Raw genomic sequence first — 23,501 nt, 5'->3', positions numbered from 1 at the left:
TTGGAATCGAATTTCGATAATTTTAATCATATATCGAACGAGACACTGCACAGTAACTGTCTGTCAAAGTTATTAAACGTGACTCGTGGTTCAGATACTTCCTCTTAAAACTCGTTGGTCGAGATCTTTCTATTCTTCTTAACACGCGAACAGCTAAAGTCACGCTAAAACAAAAAAAAAAAGACTTCGAAAATTTTGAGTTTTATGAACAGATAATTTAAGGCTGGAATAAAACCTGGTACAACAAAAGTGAGAAGAATTGGAACAGGCAAACCAGCACTATCAGGAAATTCTCCAATCGTGCACATTTTCCTATTCAAAGGAATTTACCTTTTCCGAGGGAATTTTTCCAATTTGTTTGAAGTTTTTTTTACTTCAAGTTCTTAACAGAATTTTTATATATTCTGTAACAAAATTCTATCGGTAAGGAATCTAGTAAGGAAATAGCTCTGGTCATAATTCTTATCGAATTACCTTTTTATATTTTCTATATTAGAAATAATACCTTGATGCTTGGAATTTCCGAAATTTTGGCGTATATGTGCGAAGAATAAATCTGCCAGTTTTATATCTATGAATCAAGTACCCATTGCTTTGAGTTGCCCTGGAAAAAGGATCTGGTATTTCACCCCTGGTGTATCCAACCTCAAAATCGTTTGTTGGGATATTTCTTGTCATAAAGAATTACAGGCATTGCTACGGGCCTAGTAAACTAAAAACCATTGAGAGCTGATGAGAAAAAAAAGAACCACAAAGAAAACCCCATAAAAATACCAATCTTCCAATAGCACAGCAAAAAAAAAAAAAAAAAACACTGGAAATATCAATGAGTAAACCCGTTTCTAACACCTGCGAAAGAATTTAGTTTAACAGAAAACGCTCGGAGCTCACTGCACTTCTAAATCTTGATTAACAAAAAAAAAATTAAAACCTATTAATTAATAATTATAATACTAAATTTTTTTGGGATTTTTATCAAGATTAATTATATAAAAAAAACGAACGAAAACACAAATTCTAAAACAAGAAAAAAATTCTTGTTCTCATATATTGTGCATGTATATATTTCCAGAGGTTTGTGCTGTAATTTTTATAAATCGAGGAAAAATTCAAATAATAGTTTAGTGTAGCTTAAGTGTTAGTAGTCAATAATTAAAACCTTTTTGTTTAACACATCAAAATATTCAGCAATACCCAAAATTTACACAAAACCACATCCATCGATTTGCAGAGGCCTCTCCAGACGCATGGAAAAATGGTGAGTCAATAATTTAACTTCAAATATATAAAAAAAATATATATATATACTCATCGTGCACAGAAATTGTTAAATTTATTACAATTTATGTAATACTATCATATTAATATTTATATTATCGTCTAATTCTTAAAAAACCACTAAATTCAATTATTTCTGCGCTCGTGGAAAGACCCATATGGTCATAAAACATTGCTGACTGTTTAACGTGAAACTCTCCCACTCTCTAAAGACAAAAACCACAAAGTGTTATACTGCTGAGTATTATAATTATTCCCCTTTGCGAAGAGTGTTACATTTTTCTATCATTGTGAGAATGTTATGATCTCTTCCAGAGTTTACCGAACACCTGTTGTATTAACATACATACGTACATACGTTTTGTTAGATCAATTTTTATCATTCACTTTTGTTGGTTTTCGCTTTTTTTGGTGGAGAATATAAACCCACAAACAGCAACTCTGTTAGTAACATATTTTTTTGGTGATTTTATTTTTGTACATTTTTCTATTTTTGTTGTTTTCTTTTTTTTTCTAAAATGTAGAAAAGATACAATTAATTTTTTTCTTTGATTTGCAAATATAATTACACTCATGAAAAAAAAAAGATGAAACTATTCACTCAGATTTTCTTAAGTAGCCTAATTTTTATTATGAATAATGAATTTTGTGAATAAATTACAACTTTGAATTGAAAGAATGATGGGCTAAAGAATTTTCATGGGTTTTCTATGGTGACGATAGAGAAGTAGCTGGTTTTTCCGGTATATTTAGGTTTGGGGTTCTGGCGTAAATTGCTCAAAGCTAGAACAAAGGCAGGGTAGGGTCATGAGCAAGTGTTTCACTAACATCTAAGAAACGCTGTTCGCCTGTCGGTTGGTTTCGATCGGTACTCTATTCAAATTAAATCAGTGTGTTGCTATAATTTTTTTTTTCGGGGTTTTGTATTTTAAATATATTATAGCATCTTGGTCCATTTAGGTTTTTTTTTCATTTTCCGGGAGTCTTTTCAAATTTTTATTGTTTGACTGAACTGAGGAGAAATTAGTGAGGATACGAACCCCCCCACACGACTGATTAGCTAGCAAGTTGAAGGCTCCCATTATCCTTGCTAGTATCTCCAGCGACGACATAATTAGAATGTCCTTAAAGGATATCATAAACTAGTTTATACGGGTCATTACAAATTTCAGCCGGATCGGATGAAATTTGCTTCTCTTAGAGGCCTCGCAAGCCAAATCGGGGGATCGGTTTATATGGGGGCTATATATAATTATGGACCGATGTGGACCAATTTTTGCATGGTTGTAAGAGACTATATACTGACACCATGTACCAAATTTCAGCCGGATCGGATGAAATTTCCTTCTCTTAGAGGCCTCGCAAGCCAAATTTTGGGGTCCGTTTATATGGGGGCTATACGTAAAAGTGGACCGATATGGCCCATTTGCAATACCATCCGACCTACATCAATAACAACTACTTGTGCCAAGTTTCAAGTCGATAGCTTGTTTCGTTCGGAAGTTAGCGTGATTTCAACAGACGGACGGACGGACGGACATGCTCAGATCGACTCAGAATTTCACCACGACCCAGAATATATATACTTTATGGGGTCTTAGAGCAATATTTTGATGTGTTACAAACGGAATGACAAAGTTAATATACCCCCCATCCTATGGTGGTGGGTATAAAAATTAAAATGTCGGACTAATCAGATAGAAAGTTTCGATGTTAAAAAATGTAATGTGTCGGATATATAAAACAGATTTTAGGACGGGCGGAACTTCAAATAACCACTGCCATACAACAGATGACAGCAATAGCTTTACAGTTACACCGATTTATAAATGGTCTATCAGTTCTGGACATAAGAGGCCATTAATTTAATGTAAAGAATTTCAAGTGGCTTTGATGAAACAAACTTTCTCCCAAAAGACCGGCTCAGATGGCACGTTGGCAGAAGTTTAATTTAAAATTACAGCTTCCAAGGACATCGGGTGTATAATGAGATTTCTCAAGTAATTATGCAGGGCTATCTCAAAATCTGGAAATTTTTCGCATTTATTTATGGATCTCAAATAACTATAAATTCGAAATATCTGACAAATCTTATGAGAATTTTAGACTGGGAAAAATTTCTTAAAACAAAACGGAAGTTGGGTTTATATGTAGGTGCTATATCACAAAATTGTCCGGTATGACCCATCTTCGAACTCGACATGCCTGCCAAAAACACAGAAAAAAATTTCACAAAAATTTTTCCAATTAAAATTTTAATTGAGTTTTAAAAAATATTCAATTAAAAATTTAATTGAATCAACAAATTTTTTAATTGAAACAAAAATCAATCACAAAAATTAATAGTATCAATTAGTTTTTTAATTGGATCAATTAATTTTTTAATTGACATTCAATTAATGTTTTATTGATACTATCATTTCTGTGATTGAATATATTTCAATTAAAAAATTAATTGGATCAATTAATTTCGTGATTGAATCAGAATTTTTTTTTTGTGTGAAAGAAAAGAACTATAGGTTCTACTGCTATATAGCCTTAAAATTATATCTTTATCAAGAGTATATACAGGGTCAAAAATCTATATTTTAATATGTTAAAAATGGACAATAAAATTTATCAATTAAGCCCATATTCTAGTAAAACCTACTTTTTATATCACCGTGAAATTTCACCCATATACATACACTTTCAATGGCCTGAAATCCAGTACTTCGTTTTTCGTTGTTCGATTAAAAAACCTAATGGAATCTAATTTGTCGTAATATTTCTTTAGTTACAAAAATATGAAGTGTTTTTCAAATTTTGTTTCGCCGGAGTCGGAGTCGAGCAAAATTTCTACGACTCCGACTCCAGCAAAATCTTCAGACTCCGACTCCGACTCCACAGCCCTGCCCTCCACCATGGATTGCGTAGAAACTTCTACAAAAGACGGTCATCCAGAATTGAATTACTTGGGTTGCGGCCGATGGCAAGGCATCTTAACATCATCTTCTAAATTGTAAGTTAGTCCATGCGAGATATACGAGTATATTAGACAAAAGAAAGGTCGATTAAATGCGTATATATTCAGCTCTTGACCGGTACATATAGGGAAGAATAATATGAACTTTGTGCGATAATTATAGAACCAGAATTGAAATATGGGGGTCGCTTTATATGGGGGCTATATACAATTATGAACACGAGTCTACCAAAAATGGCAAATTTCTTTACTGTTTGGTAGATTGAAAGAATTCTTGATGTTTTGGAAGATTTTGCAAAATATCCCTGTCCAACTAAGAGGTGCTTGATAAATTTTCTATAGAAATAACATTTTGACAAAATTTTCTACAGAAATAAAATTCTGACAAAATTTTCTATAGAAATAAATTTTTGACAAAATTTTCTATAGAAATTATATTTTAACAAAATTTCCTAAATAAATAAAATGTTGGCCAAATGTTCTACAGAAATATAAAATTTTGAGAAAATTTAAAAAAAATATATAAAATTTTGACAAAATTTCCTATGGCAAAAAAATTTTGGTAGACTATTTTTGGCTCGAGTGGCAATAGTGATTTTTCTGTGAAATGGGGATCGGTTTATCTGGGGGCTATATATAACTATCGTTCGATACCGACCAAGTTTGGCATGACAGTTAGCGGCCATATACTAACGCAATGTACCAAATTTCAACCAAATAGGATGAATTTTGCTCCTCCAAAAGGCTCCGCAAGCCAAATCTGGAGATCGGTTTATATGGGGGATATATATAATTATGGACCTATATGGACCAATTTTTGCATGATTGTTAGAGGCCAAATACTAGCACCATCTACCAAAATTCAACCGGATCGGATGAATTTTGCTCCTCCAAGAGGCTCCGGAGGGCAAATCTGGGGATCGGTTTATATTAGTCATATATATAATTATGGACCGATATGGACCAATTTTTGCATGATTGTTAGAGACCATATACTAACACCATGTACCAAATTTCGGCCGGATCGGATGAAATTTGCTTCTCTTTGAGGCTCCGCAAGCTAAATCTTGTGATCGGTTTATATTGGGGCTATATATAATTATGGACGGATGTTGACCAATTTTTGCAGAGTTGTTGGAGGCCATATACTAACACTATGTACCAAATTTCAGCCCGATCGGATGAAATTTTCTTCTCTTAGAGGCTCCGCATCTGGGGGTCCGTTTATATGGGGGCTATACGTAAAAGTGAACCGATATGGTCCATTTGCAATACCATCCGACCTACATCAATAACAACTACTTGTGCCAAGTTTCATGTCGATAGCTTGTTTCGTTTGGAAGTTAGCGTGATTTCAATAGACGGACGGACATGCTTAGATCGACTCAGAATTTCTTAGAGCAATATTTCGATGTGTTACAAACGGAAAAACAAAGTTAATATACACCCCCATCCTATAGTGAAAGGTATAAAAATATGAGTCAAAATTTCATTAAAAATTACAAACGATTCAATTAATTTGAAAAAGGTTTCGTTTGATTTGTAAAAGGTTTCGTTTGATTTGAATAAGGTTTCATGTGATTTGAAAAAGAATGCATTTGGTTTGAAAAAAGTATCATTTGAAATGACAAGGTTTCATTTGATTTGAAAAGTGATTCATTTGATTTGAAAAAGGATTTGATTTGGATTGAAGTGAAGTGAAAATGCTTTATATAAATATTATGTAATCCACCATCGTCCTTATATAATTGCAAAATTAAATTCCATACTCCTATGCATCAGTCATCGATTCCATAAGGTATTTATTTATTATTTCTCCAACTAAATCAAGACGTTCGCTTGTATACTAACTTTAGTGACACCACACAGAAAAAAAAGTGTCTCGTAAATTTAAGAAAATTTTTACAATAATTTATTACAAGAATTTTTCAAAATTTTAGTTCATTTTTCGCATCTTCAACGAAAATTAACTACTCGGAAGGAAATTTTACAAATTCTAAGTAGCAATCGTTTAGTTCATGGCCTACAAAATACGATGGAAATTTCCTTAACTGGTAGTTAAAAATTCGTTTGTCATGCTATAAAACTACTTGTGAAATGTAAAGTATTTTGTAAATAATAAGTGCAATTTACTATAAGATTTTTTTGTATGAGAAAATATTTTTTTACGAAAAATGAACTTGAAAGTGGATAGCAATTTCTTACTGACAATTCCTTTAGTTAATAATTGTTGGTAAAAAATTACCCAATGAAATATTTTTAGTTCACATGTAATTAAATTTATATACATTTTCGTCAAAAATGGTAGATAACATTTCTTGAAAATTTTGCAAATTTTAAGTTAAACGTTTCATTGTTCGTAAACTGGTGTGCCTTTCCGAATATTATTCTTAGAGTAAATTGTCAGCAGATGCGATGAACTAAGGCATAGTACAGAGATCTTTATCGGAATAGTGGAATGTGATTAATGTAAAGATGATGTTACTTGAGTTTTGTTGTGTATACATGAGCGTGGGTTGTTTTTATTTTTGTTTATTTAGTGGTTTGTGTGTGTGTGTGTGTTTATTGTGTGGATGCCCAGTGGTGTGAGGGATCAACGAAAAGCCTGTATATTCGCTAGCCCTTTAGGCACTACCCCTGGTCCTACACAATACCTTTTACATGCATTTGGGTGGCGAATTTAACATGGGCTTGTCCTAGGAAGGGGTCTATCGATCCCACATCGTTTACGGGGGACCACCTACGGCGGCACCTACTCCGTTCAGCTCATAGTGGTACCGCACATTGGTGCCCAAGGCACCTGTCTATTGTAGGCACCACATGTGATGGTAGTTCTTAGTAGATACCACAGGGGTATCGCCATTTAGCCATCGTATTAACCGTTTTCTTTTACCGCCCATTTATAAAATTATATTTTCATTGTTTAGTTTATATATACATTTATATTTTTTGTTTATATATTTAGTTAAAAGATTAAAATAATACAAAATTAATTCAAATTAAAGTAAAGTAGTAAAGTAAAAAACATATATAAAAAACAACAAAAAACTATGTATACATAACAAAACAAAAATTCAATCCAGTATATTATAGAAAGAAAAATTAAAAAAAGAAAACAAAACCTAAAATAAAATCTTATGCTAATCAAATATTTACGAATATATTATTTAGGGCATTGTGGAAAATTTTTAATTAGTATACAAATAACTTTAAAAATTACCAAATAATTATAAAAATATTCAGTTACCTATTAATACACTGTAAAAATTACATAAACCTTTGAGAGATTTTTTCCCTTGCACTCCATCGACGTTGTAATCGTACGTTATCTGCGGCATTAAAATACTTCTCAAATTTTTCTTGATACCATTTGGTTCAATAAGTCCTTTCAAGGTTTGAATCTATTAAAATTATAAATATTATATTATATACAGCATTTTTAAATTTACCGGAAGATACTAACATATTCTTGTCTATTTTCTGCCAATATTGATTCGTTAACTTCCCGTAGCTTTTCTTCTGTATTTATCGGGAACATTCTTTTTAAGGCATCCACGTCGTTTTCTCTGGAGCCTAGATTTAAAGTTAGAAAGCTCCCTAAAATTGTTTTTGTTTCAAAGAAGCAACATACTTACCTTCCATTAACAATTAAATTCTAATTACAATTTCAACGCAATAAAAAATGGAAAATCCTCGACTATTCTTCTAAACAACATAAAATTAACTAAAATGTCTGAAAATGTTTATTTACTTGTGGTTACTATGGTAACACAATATTTTGTTTAATAAATTTAGATATCAGTCAGCACGTTTACCAGGGTCCACCTACGGTACCACCTACCCTTTTTATCTCCTAGTGGTACCCTTAATTGGTGGCCATAGCGGCCGTCCATTGTAGACGACATGTGGGTAACCCCATTTCGTTACCGCATTATGCGTCGTAAACACTACTTTTATTTGAATGATTTTTATATAACATTCCAAAAAGTCGCCCTACTTATCCCAGATTCGAAGGCGGTACTTACTGAGCCATAAAATAAGAAATTAAAAATGTGGTGGATGTCAGATATAAAATGCAAAACTAACTGGAGAGTATACGAACCAAATCCAGGGCTAAATATGATGATTTTGCTTCCACCGGTTTATACCAAGATTCCTGAACCGATATTTTTGCAACAAAATGTTATATACCAATCATATGGTAGAAGTCTCAAAAATAAAATCGGAACGTTCGGCCAACGTTAGATCTGATAAAGCCTTAAGAATTTTACTTAACATGAAATACAAAACTCGAATGAACGTGTCTGCATTATGATTCATTGAAATGCCTATGCTCAATTTTGTAGATATTTTTTGATGATTCGTTGACAAAGAGGTAGGGAAATGCCACTCTAAAAGGGTTTTCTTTTAAATTCCGCCGCGTTATACCCCCGAATAAGCGATACCACATCCTCCTATAAATGGTATATACAAGACAATTGACAATTTCGTAACTCATTCGCGTTAGAACCATATCCCAACTATTCATACAAAAGAGAGAAATTGCAAAGCCAGCCTTAGGAAATGACGGTCCACATTGCGGTAGGGAATAAGCTCACGAAAGGTGGTGAGGAGTTATTACGAGGTCGAAGTTTGTCGTAGAAAAAAAATGGTTTTGTGCAGTACTATGAGGTAGCAATTTAGCTGCCGAATTAGGGATACCACCCGCTCCTGTAAGAAGTATCTACCAGTGACTATGAAAGGAGGTAGGAGTCAATGAGCATACCACTTCACCCGTCAAAAGTATGAATGGTGGCAAATAGGCGACCACTTCGTCACTCTTTTGCGGCAATGGAATATTTTTATACCACTGGGTGCCCGCTTGTTCAAGTAACTAGTTATTGACTATTAAATTCACCTATCACCAATAAGTACCACTAGTTACTCCCAAATCTACTCGACATGTATTTAACTGGTGAATTTAACATGGGGATGTCATTGGAGGGAGCCAATTGGATATCCTTAGCACTACGTTTAGCACAAGAAATAAGTAGTAACTGTGGGATACATATATAAATACCTTCATTTCAGTATTGTAATAATTATACCACAAATCGATTAAAATATAATTTGATTATTTTAATTTATTTATTAACATGAATTATATTAAATTAAAATTAAATATATTTCACAAATATATTTAAAGGCAAAATTAAAAAATACAAAACATAAAACTTAATTTAAATACATAATAGAAAGGTGTCTTTACGGGAACGCACCGCATAGCATGTACATATAAATGATAGTGGTACCTGAAAATAAAGAATATAATTAACAAAATAATGCAAAATGTATACTATATTATTAGTGTACTTACTAAAAAAACTTCCGCAATATATCCAAAAACGTTTTTATTAAATTGTTTTCTAATGCTCTGCAAAAAACGTTTTGCTACGAAACCAACAGAAAACTAACTAAATTATGAGTTTCTGAAAATTCTAAAGTATTGAGATGAGCTTTGTTGTTTTTTTGTTCTTCAAAATAACGGATAATTATCTCAGAGAGCTGTAAAAATTGTCCAGCAAATAAGAGAGTTCTCCCACGTCGATTTTACAGGCAACCAGTTATCTGTGTTATAATTATTCGACTATTCCAAAGATTACTTATCTCCTCTTAAATAACCAGTCAACCTTGTAGTTGTTTATATAAATAGCGAAAATGCGACAATGGCTTCTTGCCGAACAAGCGGGTGGTTTATTTGGCTGGATGAGGTGTTGTTTTCAATAAAGGCACATGTGTTTTGTTGTTGTAGGAATGTTTTGGCTTTGCTTGGTTTTGTTTGGCATGCGTCAGTTGTATAGTTGGCGTTGGCGTGGGCTGTTGCATCTTTTAAGTAGTATGCAACAAGGGAGTATAAAGGCATGGAATATTTTGGATTTTTGAGACATATATTGGTGTTTGTTTATTAAACCTTTTAAATGAAAGTTATTAATATTTTATCGGTAGTTTAGAAAAAAGTTATTACGAATATTTAGGAAAATATGTTGAAAGTGTATTGAAATTTGTATTATTCTATGTAAAAAATTAATATTCAATTCCAGATGAATTTAGAAAATTTTTGTTATATCTCAGCGTATTGTTTATTCATAAATTGGTAAGTATTTTTTAATGTGACTTTCTTTTAAAAAGAATATTTTTTATGTATATTATTATTTGTTAATTTTTTTGGAAACCAGTTTAATGTTTTTCTTTGCTGTAAAAACAATATTTAATTTCAGAGCAACTCCAGATGGATTCGAACAAATAAAAAATAGAGAATTGGTAAGTTTTCTTTTAAAAATTGGCTTTATTTTAACTAGAATATTTACGTTTTTGTGACCTTTTTATCATCAAAATTACAGGTTTTTAATGCCTTATTTTAGTATTTCTTTAATCAAATTTTTTGGAAACCAATGTAATATTTTTAATGTAAAAACAAATATTTAATTTCAGAATAACCCCTTAAACATTTGGACAAATTTTTATTACTCCTTTGCCTGTAATTTAATAGTGAATTGGTAAGGATTCTTTAACTTTCTTTTAGCCCTGGACAGTCATCCTTATTTTTTGTACATTAACGTCAGCCTTCGTCATTTTGACTACTGTTCATTTCAAGACGCTAAAATTTTCATCGTGAGCGAAAAAGTGAACCAAACTTGAATTTATTTTCTTATTCAATTTGGTTTTAAGTAGTATAAAACAAAAATTCATAAAACGGTCGAATTAGTATAACTTAAAATCACCATTTCCCAATAGACTAAAATGCATTTTAAATCGAAAATGAAATTACGTGTCGTCATTTTGACGAATGATGACTGTCTAGGGTTATCAAGAATATTTGGTTTTTAATGCATATTATTATTTTTTTCATTAGATTTTTTGAAAACTTATTTAATAATTTTATTTAATATTTAATTTCAGAGTAACCCAAATAAATTTGGACAACTTTTTATATTTCCCCTCAGCGTACAATTTAATAGAGAATTGGTAAGTTTTATATTAAAACTTTGGCGTCAACTACAATATTTATTTTATTATATCCTTCACATCGATAACAACACATTTTTATGAGTTTATATAGAATACTTCATTATTTCTCTAATTGTTTCAGGTACAAATTTTATGAGATACGTTTTCCAAAGAAAAGTTGAATTCCTTACACCATTTGATAAAATGTCCCCAAATATGGTATGTTACAAGCTAAAATGAAGAATTAAAAAATTATATTTCATTACATGGTGTTAATTTTTAACAATTTTCATTATTGCTTCCATTTTTTCCAGCAAGATGTGTGAAAAAATTACCTACGATGAGTAATAAAACGATAAGTCAAAATGTCCAAACAGCGAGTTCAAATGAACTACTCTCTGTTCCACGTGGTCATACCTTTTATTCACAAAAAAACATTGTATTAAGAACTTTCATCATAAGTTTTTATAATAAAGTACTTTTGCTTAAAGAAAGTTGAATTTTAATGTATGAAAATTTTCATAATAGTAAAACGGTTTGTTGTTCCTTTAATTATTTAATTTCTCTGTACGGTGGAATGATTGATTTAAAAATAGTTCAGTCGTCGACATTTTAAAGAGACTGTTAACCAATTTTTATTATCGGGTTTCCCACAAAATAAGCAAGTAAACCAAAATAATACTGACTTTTTAACTTGGTAGGGGTATATAAATCTTATGGTGTTGTAAAAATGAACTAAACTACAATGTTATAGATGAACTAAAATTTAAGAAAATTATAAACTAGACAAGTTGAAAAAAATCTTAAGGGCTAAATCATGGTCAATATTACTACAGTTTAGTTCATTTTGCAATGGAAAAGGGTTCATTGTTTTTTCAGTGCAGTCATCATCTATTATATAAAATTTTTAATATTCCAAGCAAACTCTCATATAAATATGCAAGTAATTGAATCTAATAACTATAATGACAAAATCAGTTTTCTTTCGCGTCCTAAGTGGGAAATGATTGGAGAAAAGCAGAACGGTAATGACAACATTGTCGAAGGCGTTGGAAATGTCATAACTTCACGTGCTTATTTTCTCAGGCATCGATGGAAATGGAAATATGAAAGGAGAAAAATGGAAATTACAATTGTCTACGAATTAGCAGGTATACAACACCGCATAAGGTTTACTCGTGACACGTCTGAACACTGAACAAAATGTAAGGATAAAAACGATAGAAAAAATGACCTTTATAAACCACTTTACACAGATAAAAATAAGTTTGAGAACCAATAACCCAATGACAAAATGGAAACCCAATGACAAAATTTGTTAATTTTCCTGCAATAAATTAATTTGTAATTTTAATAACCATTATTACAAATAATTTGTTGACAATCCTACCATCAGAAGGCAACAAATAATTTGAGTTCTCAGCAACATAATTTGTATGTAGTTTGTTGAGTACCAAACATTACAAAATATTTGTTGTTGAACGTAACGTTTAATCCTCAACAAATATTTTGGAATTTTAACGAAAATATTTGTATATGGTTTGCTGAACGTCTATTTATGATCTGTAAGGTATTTATATGTCTTGACAAACAATGTGAGTTTGCGTTTGTTAATAAGCAACAAAAATTTGGTTTATTCCCTGTAAACTTCAAATAAATCGGATTAGTTTAGATATTCTCTATCAGATATCAGAAAATGAGGTACCCCAATTGCACGACATTATCACTCTCCACGTTCTCTGCAAATTTCAAGTAAATCGGTTCAACCGTTTACGAGCTTACCCGGAATATACATACAAATAAACAAATATAGTTCGGATCTCGTACAACAAAAACATATTTAAGAAACCAAACAATTGAAAAATAAATTATTTTTCTGTATTCTCTCATGAGTGAACTTGCTATCATACACGTGCACGTGTTCATACTCATTTTGTTCTAACGGTATCTTCGCATACTTCTTTTAGCTTTCGTACACATTCTCAGCGATGTGTGCGTCACCAGTCTTGTTATACCCTCCACCATAGTATGGGGGTATATTAACTTTGTCATTCCGTTTGTAACACATCGAAATATTGCTCTAAGACCCCATAAAGTATATACTCTGGGTCGTGGTGAAATTCTGAGTCGATCTGAGCATGTCCGTCCGTCCGTCTGTTGAAATCACGCTAACTTCCGAACGAAACAAGCTATCGACTTGAAACTTGGCACAAGTAGTTGTTATTGATGATGGGCCATATCGGTCCACTTTTACGTATAGCCCCCATATAAACGGAACCCCAAATTTGGCTTGCGATTGCTCTAAGAGAAGCAAATTTCATCCGATCTGGCTGAAATTGGATACATGGTGTTAGTATATGGTCTCTAACAACCATGCACAAATTGATCCATATCGGTCCATAATTACATATAGCCCCCATATAAACCGATCCCCCGATTTGGTTTGCGGAGCCTCTAAGAAAACCAAATTTCATCCGATCCGGCTGAAATTTGGTACATGGTGTTGGTATATGTTCTCTAATGACCATGCAAAAATTGGCCCACATCGGCCCATAATTATATATAGCCCCCATATAAACCGATCCCCAAATTTGACCTCCGGAGCCTCTTGGAGGAGCAAAATTCATCCGATCGGGTTGAAATTTGCAACGTGGTGTTAGTATAAGGCCGCTAATAACCATGTCAAAATTGGTCCGCATCGGTCTATAGTTATATATAGCCGATCCCCAATCACACAAAAATTGGTCCATATCGGTTCATAATCATGGTTGCCACTCGAGCCAAAAATAATCTACCAACATTTTATTCTTCTAGAAAACATTGTCAAAATTTTATTTCTATAGAAAATTTTGTCAAAATTTTATTTCTATAGAAAATTTTGTAAAAATTTTATTTCTATAGAAAATTTTTTCCAAATTTTACTTCTATAGAAAATTTTTTCCAAATTTTACTTCTATAGAAAATGTTTTCAAAATTTTATTTCTATAGAAACTTTAAACTTAATTATATACGTATTTAATCGGCCCTTTTTAGTTTAATATATACCACGTATGGACTATGTGGTATATATTACGGTGTTAGGAAGTAGGAAGATACCTTGCCATCGGCAAGAGTTACCGCAACCCAAGTAATTCGATTGTGGATGACAGTTTTCAGTAGAAGTTTCTACGCAATCCATGGTGGAGGGTACATAAGCTTCGGCCTAGCCGAACTTACGGCCGTATATAAAGGGTGATTTGTTAAGAGCTTGATAACTTTTTTTTAAAAAAAAACGCATAAAATTTGCAAAATCTCATCGGTTCTTTATTTGAAACGTTAGATTGGTCCATGACATTTACTTTTTGAAGATAATTTCATTTAAATGTTGACCGCGGCTGCGTCTTAGGTGGTCCATTCGGAAAGTCCAATTTTGGGCAACTTTTTCGAGCATTTCGGCCGGAATAGCCCGAATTTCTTCGGAAATGTTGTCTTCCAAAGCTGGAATAGTTGCTGGCTTATTTCTGTAGACTTTAGACTTGACGTAGCCCCACAAAAAATAGTCTAAAGGCGTCAAATCGCATGATCTTGGTGGCCAACTTACCGGTCCATTTCTTGAGATGAATTGTTCTCCGAAGTTTTCCCTCAAAATGGCCATAGAATCGCGAGCTGTGTGGCATGTAGCGCCATCTTGTTGAAACCACATGTCAACCAAGTTCAGTTCTTCCATTTTTGGCAACAAAAAGTTTGTTAGCATCGAACGATAGCGATCGCCATTCACCGTAACGTTGCGTCCAACAGCATCTTTGAAAAAATACGATCCAATGATTCCACCAGCGTACAAACCACACCAAACAGTGCATTTTTCGGGATGCATGGGCAGTTCTTGAACGGCTTCTGGTTGCTCTTCACTCCAAATGCGGCAATTTTGCTTATTTACGTAGCCATTCAACCAGAAATGAGCCTCATCGCTGAACAAAATTTGTCGATAAAAAAGCGGATTTTCTGCCAACTTTTCTAGGGCCCATTCACTGAAAATTCGACGTTGTGGCAGATCGTTCGGCTTCAGTTCTTGCACGAGCTGTATTTTATACGGTTTTACACCAAGATCTTTGCGTAAAATCTTCCATGTGGTCGAATAACACAAACCCAATTGCTGCGAACGGCGACGAATCGACATTTCACGGTCTTCAGCAACACTCTCAGAAACAGACGCAATATTCTCTTCTGTACGCACTGTACGCATTCGTGTGGTTGGTTTAATGTCCAATAAAGTAAACTGAGTGCGAAACTTGGTCACAATCGCATTAATTGTTTGCTCACTTGGTCGATTATGTAGACCATAAATCGGACGTAAAGCGCGAAACACATTTCGAACCGAACACTGATTTTGGTAATAAAATTCAATGATTTGCAAGCGTTGCTCGTTAGTAAGTCTATTCATGATGAAATGTCAAAGCATACTGAGCATCTTTCTCTTTGACACCATGTCTGAAATCCCACGTGATCTGTCAAATACTAATGCATGAAAATCCTAACCTCAAAAGAATCACCCTTTACTTGATATGTTTGTTTTCATGTCTATAACTGCCAACTAATTTATGAACAAAACAATTTGTTGAAATCTAAAATGTTTTTACTGTTTTCTCTGTCAAGCATCTACAAACACATTTCAACAACAAATGCCTAATATTCAATAGACACATTTTTTGAGCATTACTACATTTGACATACAAATAAAGTTGTTAGTATTTATTTGCGGTTATTTTTTTGTGTGTATGTTTGCAAGAAAGACAACATCTCAACCTTTCTAACACAGTATAGAACTCTACCAATACGTTCCAAGTTAGTAAGTTCTACTCCAGACAATATGGGACATACATTAAATTAAGCAAAGAAAAAATTTGCTTTTTGTCACACATTTTTCTTAAATAACCAAACAATATTTACAATCGCTGTTAATTTTTACTAATAGTACATATGTAGCTTGACTTCAATTTTTATTCAAGAAAAAAATCAATAACAAAGAGTTGACACTTCGTCGGCCTTGCCATATTGTTTTACCATTTTGGATTTGTTTTTGGTAATGTGTTGTCAACATTTTCGTAGTCATTTGGCCCAATGTGCAACGATGCAAAATCCTCAAGAATCAAACTTAACCTATATTTGAAGTCTTTTTATCTTTAATCCAAAGTTTCATCATATCAATTAATTAAAAATTTATTATTTAAATCAAAAATGTTTTTCTTTACTTAAAGGGAAATATGCCCCACTTCAAAGATATACAACTATAACTTTAATAATTTTTAAAGTAACGATTATTAACTTTGTTTCGAATTAAAATTTCTCTATTTAAAAAAAATGGTCCTTAATATTGTGTAAATTGGGTATTCTAAAATGTAGGTTGCATAATTAGGTCAATATTTTTTCAGTGTAAAAAAACAACGACTTCTTTAATTTTTGGTCAAGTAAAACAAAACTTTCTAGGAGAAAAATTCATCATCTATGCTAAGCAAAACTCGTATACCTATTTTAAGAACAAGAAATCTTTATTCTTATGACAATAACATTTTTATACCCTGCGCCACATTGTGGAACAGGGTCCCAGCAAAAAAAAGCGTCGCCAAAAAAGTTGTGAAAATATTCTTTTTAGATCCGCAAGTGGTGCAAAATTGGCGCAGAAGCGATGAATTTAACATGGGCTTGTCATAGGACAGATGTCCACCATTTCAACAGCCGTTGCAAGGAATTTGCATCATTGCATTGTGATGCGAATTCAGTGTTTTGGATTTGAATTAAGAAATTATGTGATACTTTGACAAACAAATAAATTTAAAATTTTTTTTATGATTTTTAGTTGCACTTAACGCTTGTTTGGAACGTTTGCCATCAAATATTTTCAAAAACTCACAAGTTTTCTAGAGTGGATTTAGCTTTTTTCGTAAAAATTTAAATAATTTTTATTAATTCTTAATCTGTTTTTAACCTATTTGAAACAAAAAAATCTACATTTCCTATTTAAAATATGAAAAAAGCGAGTTATAAAAAATTGACTCAAATGAACTTCCTGTGCAGTTAAAATAAAGAACATCTTTTGCTTTTAAAGTTGTGCCTTTAGAAGAACTTCCAATTTTTTTCGCTGGGATATTATAAGTTAGTGCATATGTTTGCAACACCCAGAAGGAGACGATATAGACACATGGTGTCTTTGGCAAAAATGCTCAGGGTGGGCTCCTGAGCCGATATAGCCATGTCCGTCTGTCTGTGAACACATTTTTGTGATCAGTTTTAGTCCAATCGGCTTCAAATTCGGCACAAGTATGCGTTTTGGCTCAGAATAGAATCCTATTGATTTTGGAAGAAATCGGTTCAGATTTAGATATAGCTCCTATATATATATATATATATATATATATATATATATATATATATATATATATATATATATATATATATATATATATATATATATATATATATATATATATATATATATATATATATATATATATATATATATACATATCGCCCGCTATGGACTTATATGGCCCCAGAAACTACAGTTTTACCCTAATTTGCTTAAATTTTTCAACAAGAAAAACAATTAGTACTATAGTCAAGTTTGCCAAATTTTGTTGAAATCGGTTCAGATTTAGATTAGCTCCCATATATATGTTTCGCCCGATAGGGACTAATATGGTCCCAGAAGACTGAGTTTTACCCAATTTGGTTGAAATTTTACACTAGGAGTATAATTAGTAGTATAGTCAAGTGTGCTAAATTTTATTGAAATCGGTTCAGATTTAGATATAGCTCCCATATATATCTTTCACCCGATTTACACTCATACGACCACAGTGGCCAATCTATTACTCCCATTTACTTGAAATTTTGCACATGAAGTAGAATTAACATTCCAACTGTCGGTACCAAAGTTGGTTGAAATCGGTTCAGATTTAGATATAGCTCCCATATATAGCTTTCGCCCGATTTACACTCATATGACCACAGAGTCCAATTTTTATACCCTGCGTTACACTGTGGAACAGGGTATTATAAGTTAGTGCATATGTTTGTAACACCCAGAAGGAGACGAGATAGACGCATGATGTCTTTGGCAATAATGCTCAGGGTGGGTCCCTGAGTCGATATAACCATGTCCGTCTGTCCGTCTGTCCGTCCGTCCGTATGTCTGTGAACACATTTTTGTGATCAAAGTCTAGGTCGCAATTTAAGTCCAATCGCCTTCAAATTTGGCACATGTTCCTAATTTGGCTCAGAATAGAACCCTATTGATTTTGGAAGAAATAGGTTCAAATTTAGATATAGCTCCCATATATATCTTTCGCCCGATATGCACTAATATGGACCCAGCAGCCAGAGTTTTATACCGATTTGCTTGAAATCTTGTACAAACATAACACCTTGTCGTATAGCCAAGTGTGCAAAATTTGATTGAAATCGGTTCAGATTTAGATATAGCTCCCATATATCTTTCACCCGATATGGACTTATATGGCCCCAGAAGCCAGATTTTTGGCCGAATTTGGTTGAAATTTTGCACTAGGAGTACAATTAGTAGTGTAGTAAAGTATGCCAAATTTTATTGAAATCGGTTCAGATTTAGATATAGCTCCCTTATATATCGTTCGCCCGATTTACACTCATATGACCACAGTGGCCAATCTTTTGCTCCGATTTAATTGAAATTTTGCACAGGGAGTAGAATTAGCATTGTAGCTGTGCGTGCCAAATTTGGATAAAATCGGTTCAGATTTAGATATAGCTCCCATATATATCGTTCGCCCGATTTACACTCATATGACCACAGTGGCCAATCTTTTACTTCGATTTAGTTGAAATTTTGCACAGGGAGTAGAATTAGCATTGTAGCTATGCGTGCCAAATTTGGTTGAGATCGGTTCAGAATTAGATATAGCTCCCATATATAGCTTTCGCCCGATTTACACTCATATGACCACAGAGGCCAATTTTTTGCTCCGATTTAGTTGAAATTTTGCACAGGGAGTAGAATTAGCATTGTAGCTATGCGTGTCAAATTTGGTTGAGATCGGTTCAGAATTAGATATAGCTCTCATATATATGTTTTTCTGATTTCGACAAAAATGTCAAAATACCAACATTTTCCTTGTAAAATCGCCACTGCTTAGTCGAAAAGTTGTAAAAATGACTCTAATTTTCCTAAACTTCTAATGCAATTATATCGAGCGATAAATCATAAATAAACTTTTGCGAAGTTTCCTTAAAATTGCTTCAGATTCAAATGTTTCCCATATTTGTTTACTAACTTTGTGTTCCACCCTAGTGCATTAGCCGACTTAAATTTTGAGTATATAGATTTTGTAGAAGTCTATCAAATTCTGTCCAGATCGAGTGATATTTAAATGTATGTATTTGGGACAAACCTTTATATATAGCCCCCAACACATTTGACGGATTTGATATGATATCGAAAATTTAGATCTGCAAAGTGGTGCAGGGTATAATATAGTCGGTCCCGCCTGACTTTAGACTTTCCTTACTTGTTTTTTACTAAAATTGTGTTCCGCCCTAGTGCATTAGCCAACTTAAATTTTGAGTCTATAGATTTTGTAAAAGTCTATCAAATTCTGTCAAAATCGAGTGATATTTAAATGTATGTATTTGGGACAAACCTTTATATATAGAACCCAACACATTTGACGGATGTGATATGGTATCGAAAATTTAGATCTACAAAGTGGTGCAGGGTATAATATAGTCGGCCCCGCCCGACTTTAGACTTTCCTTACTTGTTTTTTTTCTAATTTTTAAAAAACATGTATCTTTACTTATTCTTTGTTTTTCTCTTTTATAATTTAATATTGCTATTTTTTCTAATTTTTATTTAGTTATTTTTAGTCATATTGTTATATATTTAAAGTTACTTTTGTAGTTTTTTTTGTGACCATTTTATATTTATTGGCCTAAAGGCTTGGTTATTTTTACAATAAATATAAATAATAAATAATAATATAAAAATATATTTTTATATAATATTTATTTTGCTTAAATTCCATGATTTCACTTTCCTTTCAAGGAAAATTTAAAAGTATAAGAGAAATCGTTTTCGTTTTTATTTCTCTAGTAAAAAATTCAAAGGTTGAAATACAGGTGATCTCCACATTCCACAAAACATATTTATGCTGGCATTTGTGCGTATGAGTTTGGTATGCCTTTTGTGGCGATTGCACATGACACACACACATACTCTCCAATCGATACCCACACAGGATTCAACTTGTACATACATAAATACATATGCATACATGTCCATACGCACAAATGCTGCTAGTCTTTTGTAGTTGTGAAATGTCATCAGGAGAAAAAGAGACTTTTTAAACACAACAACCACCCAGCCAGTCAGTCAAAACGACGTTTGGACATAAATTCAAGTAAAAAAATTCCAAAGTGGTCTCATAAAAGTGTCACTGAAGTATGGTCGTTCGTACGTTGGTATTGTCAAGAACGAGAAATGCGGATGGGTACTACAAAACCAACCAAGTCTTTGACCCAGTACAGCTGATTGCTCCACAATGGGTGGGAAATAAACGACATCATCTCATCCATGGCTCAGTGGTTATTGTCAATAAAGATAACGGCAACTGTCGCATAAAATACCACCGGATATGACAATGTAAAATACAGGGGCGTATACGAAACCATTTAGACAATGATGGTCGGTCATGTAAGAAATGAATATAACACCGATGAAAATATTTTTTCCAATGTTTTGCCATACATAAACTATACTAAAAGGTTTTTCAAATTTTTTGTACGAAATAGTCTGCCACTACAGTTTTATAACACCAGTCGTAATATGATCCTTGCAAATACCGCGATCTGCGATTTTAATTCCTACGCACCCAGAAGCCCCAAGTTCAACTAAATCAGATGAACGTTTTCGCACTTGGAGTAAAATCATTTTCAATTAAAATTGCAATTAATTTTGTTGTTGCGGAGAACGTCCCAACAAAAAAATTTGTAAGTCGTTCTAGGGGAACACCTTTAAAAGCATTTCCAACAATGTCCTCCCAACGATGTTATTTAATTTAACTACACAGGAAGTTCTTTTATTTCAAATTTTTATAACTCGCTTTTCCACATTGATATGGGTAATTTTAACTTGTTCCGTTTCAAATAGATTAAAAACAGAGTAAGAATTGCACATTATTACAAATTATCTAAATTTTGTCGAAAAAAAATCCGTTTTAGAAAAATTGCGAATTTTTGAAAAAGTCAGAGATGCCAATTTAGCTATTTAATAACTAAATCTTGAAAATCTAGAAAAATTTACCAAAAAACTGCCAATCAAATAAACCTTATTAAAAAAAATATATGGAAAATTTTTTTCAAAATTTTAATTGTAAAGAGTGATACGGTCAAATTTTGGTCAAGGGAAAACGCGTGTAAATCGGTGAAATCGTTTATTTAAAAAATCAAATTAAATTTCTTTTTCAAGTTCAATTAGTATAAAATTTAGGAAAAATATTCAGTTAGGCTTTCGCTTTTCCAAATCCGAATTGCCGGGCCTCACGCTTGACACCTGCCATCAGATTTTGTACAGCCACCTTGTCCACCTTCTTCGCCGCAGAAAGCCAGTTTGCCTTGAACTGCTGCTCGTCCTTAGCAGTTTTTTTTTTTTTGGTCTTCTTTAGGTTCCGCTTGACAATAGCCCAGTATTTCTCAATTGGGCGGAGCTCTGGCGTGTTGGGAGGGTTCTTGTCCTTGGGAACCACCTGCACGTTGTTGGCGGCGTACCACTCCATGGCCTTTTTACCGTAATGGCAAGATGCCAAATCCGGCCAAAACAGTACGGAACAACCGTGTTTCTTCAGGAAAGGCAGCAGACGTTTATTCAAACACTCTTTCACGTAAATTTCTTGGTTGACAGTCCCGGAAGCTATGAAAATTCTGCTTTTCAAGCCACAGGTACAGATGGCTTGCCAAACCAGATATTTCTTTGCGAACTTTGACAGTTTTATGTGCTTGAAAATATCTGCTACCTTTCCCCTTCCTTTTGCCGTATAAAACTCATGTCCCGGAAGCTGCTTGTAGTCGGCTTTGACGTAGGTTTCGTCGTCCATTACCACGCAGCCAATCTTCGTCAGCATCGTCGTGTACAGCCTCCGGGATCGCGCTTTGGCCGTCGTATTTTGTTTATCATCGCGATTTGGAGTCACTACCTTCTTGTAAGTCGATAGTCCGGCTCGTTTTTTGGCTCGATGCACGGTTGTAGACGATACACCCAGCTTATTTGCGGCATCTCGGAGAGAGAGGTTAGGGTTTCGCTTGAAACTACCGGCAACTCTCTTTGTCGTCTCAGCGGCTTCCGGTTTTCGATTTCCCCCCGATCCAGACTTCCTGGCTGTCGACAAACGTTCCCCAAACACTTTAATTACATTTGTAACGGTTGATTTGGCAACTTTTAGCAATTTTGCCAGCTTTGCGTGCGAGTAGCTCGGATTTTCGCGATGCGCGATCAAAATTTTGATACGCTGCTCTTCTTGCTTGGACGGCATTTTGACAACTGAAGAGTGAATTCCAAAATCAAAATAAGGGCAACATTCTACACACACACACCTTCAAAATGAGGGGTGTTCAGGTTTTTTAAATGCAAAATTGAAAGGAATACGTCAAGTTTATATTGACCAAATTTTGACAGTATCACCTTTTACAGAGAAATTTGTCAAAATTTTAATTCTGTAGAAAATTTTGTCAAAATTTTAATTCTATAAAAAATTTTGTCAAGATTTTAATTCTAAAACAAAATTTTGTCAAATTTTTTTTTCTATAGAAAATTTTGTCAAAATTTTATTTCTATAAAAAATTTTGCCAAATTTTTTTTCTTTAGAAAATTATGTCAAAATTTTATTTCTATACAAAATTTTGTCAAATTTTTATTTCTATAAAGAATTTTGTTAAAATGTTATTCTTATAGAAAATTTTGTCAAAAATTTGGTTCTGTACAAAATTTTTTCGATATACAGAAACAGGGTAAAAAAGTTGACTTTTTGAAGTTTTCAAAAATTTGGGAAGTTAATAATTTTTTTGAAATTTGGGAAATTTTGACTTTTCTAGCATTCAACTTCTTCGCAATTTGGAAAAATTGAGTTCAAAAATCAAATAAGCAAGTTTGGCCAACATCAAAAGTATATCAGTCGATTTGATTCGATTTGCAAAAAAAAATTAAAAATAGACTTTATTGAAATATATTTTATGGAAATACTTGTTTAAAATAATACATTTTAATAAA

The 23,501-nt window shown here is 33.0% G+C and overlaps 1 protein-coding gene and 1 long non-coding RNA gene across 2 annotated transcripts in view; one reads left to right on the top strand and one right to left on the bottom strand.

Moving 5' to 3' along the window:
• The window catches only part of Fife (regulating synaptic membrane exocytosis protein fife), a 247,418-nt gene that overhangs the window by 16,310 nt on the left and 207,607 nt on the right, over positions 1-23,501 (top strand). The gene's annotated exons all lie outside the window — the stretch shown is intronic.
• On the bottom strand, positions 9,341-9,686 carry LOC142233001 (uncharacterized). The gene is made up of 2 exons (XR_012721279.1): positions 9,600-9,686; positions 9,341-9,534 (listed from the first exon to the last, which is right to left on the bottom strand). It is a non-coding gene; the product is annotated as an uncharacterized LOC142233001 (long non-coding RNA).

The sequence above is a fragment of the Haematobia irritans genome, chromosome 4 (assembly GCF_050003625.1).
Source record: "Haematobia irritans isolate KBUSLIRL chromosome 4, ASM5000362v1, whole genome shotgun sequence".
NCBI lineage: Eukaryota > Metazoa > Arthropoda > Insecta > Diptera > Muscidae > Haematobia > Haematobia irritans.
This window is presented reverse-complemented; position numbering and strand designations above follow the sequence as displayed.